General features: G+C 34.4%; 1 protein-coding gene across 1 annotated transcript in view; it reads right to left on the bottom strand.

Moving 5' to 3' along the window:
- Window positions 1–810: 810 nt before the first annotated feature.
- Window positions 811–8,836, bottom strand: part of Urm1 (Ubiquitin-related modifier 1) — a 123,644-nt gene continuing 115,618 nt past the window's right edge. Inside the window, exon 9 of the transcript XR_014427092.1 lies at window positions 811–1,397. The gene's annotated coding sequence lies outside the window, so the exon portion shown is untranslated. The remainder of the gene's footprint in view (window positions 1,398–8,836) is intronic.

The raw sequence follows: 8,836 nt of genomic DNA, 5'->3' as shown, positions 1-8,836 counted from the left end.
ATCACCTGCATATTATCGACAACAATATTCGCGTCAACTTCTCTGAATGTGCACATGTGTGTGCAAGTGGATATTTAAATAAAATATGTCAGATTGCGTACTGTGCAAGAGTTTACGAGTTTCTCGCGCAATGCAAATTACGTTAATCTATTTGCTCGTGGCAGATTTACAATCAACTGAACATATTTGACTTGTATAGGCATTCGTATTTTTCACAATATTCTCGAACAAATATTATAAATCGACGAGACCTAATTCTTTGAATTTGACATTTTTAAAAATATTTTTTCATGCGCAGCGTTTCTGTAGAATAATATTAAATGTTTAATTAACGTATATAAGTATATATATATTTATATAAAAAGTTTTATAATCCAATATAACAATTTTAATAAAAACTTAAGCTTTATTATTTATAATCAATATTTCTTGTGCTTTCACATATACGCTCATAACGTTCGAGTTTCGAGTTATATATTTGCAAGCAAAGTATACTATATGATACTTTTGACACAGTTCAACAAATAATTTTTGTATTTAACAAAGCAAACATTATTATTTTATATTATATGAAACATTGCTCATATTGCTGCGCATGAAAAAGTAAGAGGATATTTGAAGATTTTTTATTTCCAAATTTTTTTATTTCTAAATTTTTTATTTGTAATGTAAATTTCCAATTATTTTCATTAAAAAACTGTAATAGTACTATATATAAATAAGGGAAGAAAACAGAGACAAAAGAAATAAAGAAAAATAAGATGATAATAAATGACTCACCAATATTTGTTGCATGATAAACACTCTGCATTAAAATCCAGAGGTGATCAGATTCCTGGATGTGCTTCTCCTCAATGCATTTCGATAGACTGGATCACACATTGTTGGATCACACACACGAAACGCGCAAGATAATTATGCGATTACTTTGGCGATGAAACGCGATATATTAAAATATAAATTATACAGAAAACAGAGATTGATATAGATTAAAACGATCGCCCGTAAACTTATCGGCACTCCCGACATTCGCGGATAACGCGAAACACGCACGACAAATAATCTTTTTTTTTTAATAGGTTATGAAGTGTCAAATTGTTACATTTCCGTATCACAGTTATTCACACATTACATGTCGAGTCCTGTGTTTTATTAATTTTTTCTCACCGATATTTGAAGTCTCTCTTTACTTTCAGTCTTTCTTAAAGAAGATAAACGAACGCGCACTTTAATAGTTCTCGACTCGACGTGCGTATCAGTCGACGAATATTATAGGCACACATGGATTCCCGTATCTCGGTTAATATCCTTCGATTCTTGGATGCTTCCTTCGATGATCCTCGATGTTTTTCGTCACTTCGAATGCCGAGCGACAGTCGCGATGCTTCGATCGAATACTGAAAAAGAAACAAGACGCGTACGTTAGAAAACACGTTTAAAATTCTTTAGAAGACGAAAAACGCAAAAGAGGACATAGTTTATGACGATGTCGAGAGAGTTATTTCGATCACGCGAATCAATTACATTCAATCGTCATTATATTTTTCACTTCCGACACTTACTTTTACGAGGAATTCGATTAGAACGGATAAAAAGATACACGAGAAACGAGGAGTGAATGCAAGAATTCGACTATTCACCGGCGTCGCGCGGTACCAACTGATGAGGGCGACACGTTCGATCACGTGATAAAGACGCGCCGCTAACTTCACGCGTCGCGCGACAAAAAAAAGCGTAAATTACAAATACCGAGAGACGTATTTATTTCGATCGCGCGAGTGTATAATTACCTACACTGAGATAATTACCCGTTGTTATTATACATTCGATGCTTTCAACGCTCATTTTTACGCAGAATTCGATGGAGACTGTGAAAAAGGCACGAGAACGCGGAGCGATCACGGAAACTCGACTATCCACCGGCGTCGCGCGATACCAACTGATGAGCGAGAAAGACAAGTTAGGTCACGTTAAATGCGTCTGTAACTTCATACATCGCGCGACAAAAAACATGAATAAAGAATACCGAGAAACGTATTTATTTCGTATACATATATTGTGCATTGAGATCATTCGTTGTTACATGCTTTCGATGCTTACTTTTACACAGAATTCGACTGTGAAAAAGACACGCGAAGCAATTGAAAAATAACTAACCGGCAAATAAAACTGCATGCTAAAATTCGCTATCAGTAATAAAAGTAATTTATAATATATAAATATACATACGTAAATAAATCTTCAATATTGGCAGAATTAATTTTAAGATAAATCGGTCATATATGCGCGCTTTAGCTTCACATCGACAAAAAGCATAAATTAATATCAAGCGATTTGTCTTGATTATTTATCTCGAATATCGAAAGATTTATTTCTCGATATATTTATCTCGCAATTCCGCGGATCGATTAATATACAAATAATCGTCTGTCTTTCGATATATTTGATGTTGAGAAGAATAAAAAGATATATATGAATGCAGAATAATTGCAAACTATGCACCGGAAATACAAACTGATAAAATTCAATCACCTAATGCATTTAACATGCTCTCGTGCGATGCAAAAAAATTTCTTAGATCATCTTATCGTACTTAAATATCAATAAAAATATTATCGCTAAAATAATTAGAGTCAATTTGAGCAAAAAATGATAATTATTTTAAGACATAATTATATGATAATTATTTATTTATTGACGTATAATAATGTACTCTAATCTATTGTACAAACTAGAATTAGATTAATATTTATTATATAATATAAACATATAATCATAGATTATTTTCATTTTTTTTACTGAAAATATAAGTGCTTACATTTGTATTTATGAATCTATATTAGCTATTCGAATTCACATATCACAATTTGTGAATTTAAAAAACAAATTTATTATATTCATAATCTTTTAATTATCTCTTATTTTTAATGTAATGAAATCACATATAATGGTATTTATCATAAAACTAGAACAACACAAACGCGCGCTAGCGCGTGCTATTCGATTTTACATTAAAAAAATGATATTTTTATATAAAGTTTGTTTAAACTTGAGTAATATTCTTTGAGACAGAAATCAGCTGATTAAAACGTTAATTTGCTAATTAAATTTTAAAATTAAAATATGTTATAAAAATTAAAATAATAATGTTATAAATAATATGTTACAGTACTTTAAACTCGAATAATATTTTTTGACAGAAATCAGCTGATAACTATTAAATCTAACTATATAAAATCAAAGAAAACTATCAGGATCCGCTAGTGTGAATATGTATATATATACACGAATATGTATATATACGAATATGCACTGGCGTATATCATGATATCTTTAACATATTAGATTATAATAATAGTTACGCGTTATATTATACCTTTGATTTTTATGTATATAAAGAATAAATTTATAAAAGCCAGGGGAAGAAAGGGAAATCAAACAAAAAATATTTAAATGATTCTAGCACTGACTGTGACGATGCGCGAAAAGCCCTTATTCACCGATGAAAACGTAATGAAACCGTATATCGAGCTCGTTGCACGTGAAACAGCATTAAGCAATAACCGGCAGGCCGTGCATCTATCGCGTGCAACGTCAAACGTCATCCCCTGCGTAAAACGGCCACCCTCGTCGGCCACCCTCGCCACGCTCGTCAGGAGGCTCGATTCCACCACGACTGTTGATTTGCGCTAAAAATGCGTTGCCGGCGGCGTTCACGATTGACCGGATAACGTGGTCCCCAATTACAGTTTCGCTCGTGGCGGTGACGCGGAACATAATCGGCTTGACGTTGGTAGCGCGATGTAAAATGCTTGTTGCCCCAACGGTGGCTAATGACGAGCTCATCTTCGCAGCCGCGGACCAAAGTTATTTCGCGCGATCGTATCGCATAATAACGCCCGCGTATCAACTCAATCTTTATGAAAGACGCGTTTTTCATTTTCGTCTCCCTCACAAAATTGTTATCGCTCGTTAAGTTTGTTAACGCTTTACAGACGAATTATTTCATTCTGAACATGATGTTTTATGATTGCAATGCGTAAAGATTAATTACCTGTCAGTTATGTGAAAATTGAAGTGAAAATTAAAGAATTTCTTTAAAGTTTCAAGGATACAGATATATAATAAAATTAAGTTTTCTTTATTCACTTGAGATATAATTTAATATTTAACGCTGTAATATCTGTAATGTTACTGTGTTTACATATAGTATATAATTTGAATTTTTGCATTAATAAATAATTGAAATAATGACACTTCAATCTTTTTAACAATATAATGAAAAGCCAGTAACATTTTTAATGCTTTTCTATGTAAATACCTTTCAGGATGTCATTTCGCTTCGGTAGCATAACAACATGATAGAACCTATCGTTGCGTAAAACAGTATTAAGCAATAATCAATCAATTGTATAGAAGCGTCGTGTGATCATCAATCGTCTCGATTCTACTTGTCATATCTTACTTATAGAATAAAGAATTGTCAATCAAACAAAACTTATTCAAAATAAAAAGGATTTACTGTTTAATTAGTGCTAAAAATACAAAAATTAGAAAAAATTCAAACTTTTAAATAAATATATCGATATTTTATCAAATAAAATTTTAATACATATAAATGCATTTTTCTAAAATACGAGTAGCGAGATCAATTTGATTTTAGAGTATCTGGCTAAAGAAGTATATATAGGAGAGAAAAAAAGGAATCGTGAAAGGACAACACATAAATGATTGCGAATCGAAAAGGAAGCTCTAATGGGGGAAGAAGGGAGGTAAACTTCTCCTACAAACACAAATACGTGAAAGAGACGCATTTGATCGAAGAAGACTGCGATCCTGATGCGTATTCTCGAATATAGCTGCGGGGTCGGAGAGGTTTCATCAGTCAGCTGTCACTACCCTTAGGAGCCACCATTTTCAACCCTTTTCACCCCGGGCTCCCATCAACCTCATGCCCACACCCCATCCCACGAACATAAAACAGCTTAGTGAAACGCTGTACAAGTTCGAAAAGCATCGGTATATATTCCCTTGGCAACTCAATTTACAGTTATCGTAAAGAGGAGGAAATATCAACCGAATGTCAGTAACGGAAATAGCGTACTCGGGAAGTATTCACAGAACACTCGGCAAGTATATTCAGAATACTCGGTATAATCTTATCATCTCGACAGAATTGGTATTTTTATTCGCCATGCGGCTGATAATAGATTTTTTTTTTCGTTGCTTTGTTACATATTTACACAATATTGTTTATTATATTGCGAAAGACGTAATCAAAAATTATCAAAATAGCAATTTGGCTGATCGAGAAGCACAGAAATATTGGTGATATTGTTTTGGCGGTGACATTTATTTCCATTTGGAACGAATGTGTAACATGTGGTGCAGAGAAGAAAATAAACGATAAGCGATGCAACATCGCGCTATAAATGAAAAAAGACGAGATGTACCGAGTATTTATGTGAAAAAACATTCCGAATTTTTTTATTTTGCAAACGTTTGGTTTATTGTTACAGTTCTGTCTTCCGTCCCGAAATAGTAGATATATTGATGTGCGATTTATTGTTGAAAATAAATATTGTCGAAAATCGTAAGATAAATATCATATCGTTAAAGTTTGTAATAAACAGAGCATTTCTCGATAAAGGAACAGCTGTATGAATAAAGAATGAATAAGGAGGGGAATATAAAACCGTGACAAAAGCATCTATAGTAATAAAGACAAGTTTCAGGTTAAAAGTAATCAAGATAAGCCATTGCCTTCGCTATGCGCGCGCGTTTGCATTGGATTTTACATTATATATATATATATATATATACTGACTTTCTTTTTTTTTCTTTTCGTCTCTTATTTCGTTCGACGATCGATCGGGTTCGGAATTTTCTGATTGCACTTTCTGCGGGGGAGTTTGTATCACCGGCTAATGAAAAATATTCCTCAAAGCGGCTTGCATGGATATTAATGCGCTTCCATTTTAAATATTACTCTTCCAATCTTTTCGCTACAAATCTGACTGAAATCTTTCCAGAGATGTTACACACCACGCATTTTAACATATAATATGAATAAGGTAAAACTAATCCAAAGGAAGGGACAGAGATTGAAAGAAAAATCAAAGCCTTGAAAATTTGAAAATAAAATATCGATAATTTTTTCGAGATCTCGCCACGTTCGATCTATGATTTTAAAATGATTTTGGATCATTTTTTTATCGCTCTTAAAAACCGAGATTTTGATCTCTCTCGTGCGATTCGCGATTTCCCTGATAAAAATCTTACTTTCGCGGAAATCAAATGGTTCTCAAAACGGGATTTGGCTATCTGCCAACGAGATCGGTAGCAAAGGGGGCTCACGCGGAAAAAGCGGGCGTGAATATTTAATGCGACAAACGATTCGTTTTATCGTTCTCCCATCGCGCGGTGCTTAAACGCCGTCGTCGTCGTCGCCGTCGTCGTCGCCGAAAAGCTCTGTCGAAAATATCCAACGTTTTGAGCTTCGCTATAGTGCGCATGTAGTGCACCGCAATTCGTTAGGGGGAATTGGCGCATCAAACTTTCCTTTTTATTTTTTAATTCGCTGTCTCACCGACGCGAGCTCTCGTCCTCTCGCACCCCCGAGCGCCCTGGTGCGTGGCCGCGCTCTTTTCATTTCGTTTCGCGATTTATGGACCGCGTCGCGCTCGCTGGGTCGACGGGCTGGCTGACCCCGCAAAGAACAGTGATTTACAAGCGAATCATAATCGACGAGAAATCGATATGATTTATCGCGAAATAACGAAACGGAATAACTCATCCGTTCCCACACTCGTCGACCGTGCGGCAACGGTCCGTTTCCATTTCCTTTGTGCCTGCTACCGCTCGCCGAAATATGTATTATACGGGAGAGTAGTGCTATGCAATCTCGACACACACGATAACTTGACGTTTGTGCAAATATCGAAAAGGCAAGCCCCGTGCTTCGACTTTGGGAGAGTTAAGTATCCAGCTGTATCGCGTTGTTTACGCTACATCAGCATGATATTCGTAAACGAAGTTGGCTTGATGTACGATGTTATGCACTGATGAATATGAGATTTAGAGCACACAGTAATGTACAAAATTATCGTCAGTTTACCCATGTAAATTTAAAGTCGGAAGCTAATGAATAAACTTTAGCTTTTTCACTCAACTGCAAAAAAAAGAAAATTTTATTTCAAATTATAAACAACGGCGTTAAACAACTAAAATTACGGCTAACTTCGTCCATAATATTTAATAAATAATGTTGAATAAATGCATTTGAATTAATATACAAATAGAGAAAGAAAGAGAGAAAGTGAGTACATTATTATTTATAATTCTACATATTATTTATTGATATTCAATTATTATTATTAATTCTATTCTTTTATTAGCAAGAACATTTAATATATATTTTTATTATTAAAAATTATATATATATATATGTTAAATTAAACCAGAAACATGAATGCGTCGGCCATTAATTCCACAACAGCAAAGATACACGCGATATATTGAAAATTGGATTGATTTAGTGTCGAATTCAGGTTTGCGGCCACAGTCAATCTAGGATAGCGCAGATTATGTAAATGTAGAGAATATTGATAGTACAGTACTGCAATCTTGACAGCTCAGCAGTACATACATTTATATATGTATACGCATCAATTTATCATTTAAATTTCGAATTACATTTAGATTTCCGTCTTAATGCTTTATCTGTTCATTATCCATATAATTATTATTATAAATAATTTCTAAAAATAATGTTTTAGTCGTGTTTTCAATGAATAATTGATAATTCTGATCGTGAATTTAAAACATGATATTATTATACATACATGAAATATTATACGACATGTAATAATAATTAGACATATGTACATACGAGTATAAAAAAAATATGTATAAAAATAATTTCCTCCTATGTAAAATTATATAAAATTATAATTGCGACAAAAATATTCTCCAAATTATATTAATAAATTATATTAAATTATATAAAATAAATACCTAAAGCAGAAATACGTAATCATCATTTCATTACAAAGCGTTTAGCAATAATTAAAGAAAGCTTTTAGCGTGGTTCTGCAAAGCGAAACTGATGCAAAGCGGAGTTTTACGAGCTCAATTGCGCATAAAAATTTACTAATTGCATTATTCCGTTTTGAAGCGTGTAATACGGCAAGAATTCGAAAAATTGAGACTTGCAATCGGGACGCACGCGCGCGACGTTATTTTATTAAAAGGTATTAAAACGTAGAGCGCACGTCGAGCCGCCGAGTGTCTTTAACGAGCGTTACTCGACTATTAAAGCTGAATGAACGGCGCACCTGCCCGTCCTGATAATCGCAAGTCCATTTATGATAATCGACGGCTCGCTAAAATTTCATTCGCTCTTCCATTTAACCGCGCCAGTTAAACGAGATAATTAACTTGTAATCGCCTCGGGACCTAGGCTCGATTCACGTTTCTATCGCGCTTCTTAATTGGACAAAATCTCTCTATACTTTTTTAATAAATTCTCGTGATTGGCGTATCGATCGCCTATGCAAATACTGGGTGGCCATTGAATTTCTAATATTCGCTCTTCAGAAGCAATACTTGCTTCGCTGGTCGGCCCCGCCGACTGATCGTACAATTTGAATAAGCGGTTTCCTCCAACGACGCCTCCTCGATCGCGGTTCTTTACCCCTCGGCGTATCTCTTTTTCTCATTCTACCTCTTCGTACTTTTTTGTCCGCGTCCGCATTTCCGGCGTTTCCACTTTTACCAAATACCGTTCACACTTTTACACTTCCTCTTTTCCCTTTCGCCTTTCCATTCCCCCTCC

This window comes from Prenolepis imparis, unplaced genomic scaffold, assembly GCF_030444845.1.
Source record: "Prenolepis imparis isolate NDT839.2.m4 unplaced genomic scaffold, iyPreImpa1.0 SCAF_2, whole genome shotgun sequence".
Classification (NCBI taxonomy): Eukaryota; Metazoa; Arthropoda; class Insecta; order Hymenoptera; family Formicidae; genus Prenolepis; species Prenolepis imparis.
Note: the sequence above shows the minus strand (reverse complement) of the source record. Positions and strands in the feature narration are given on the sequence as shown.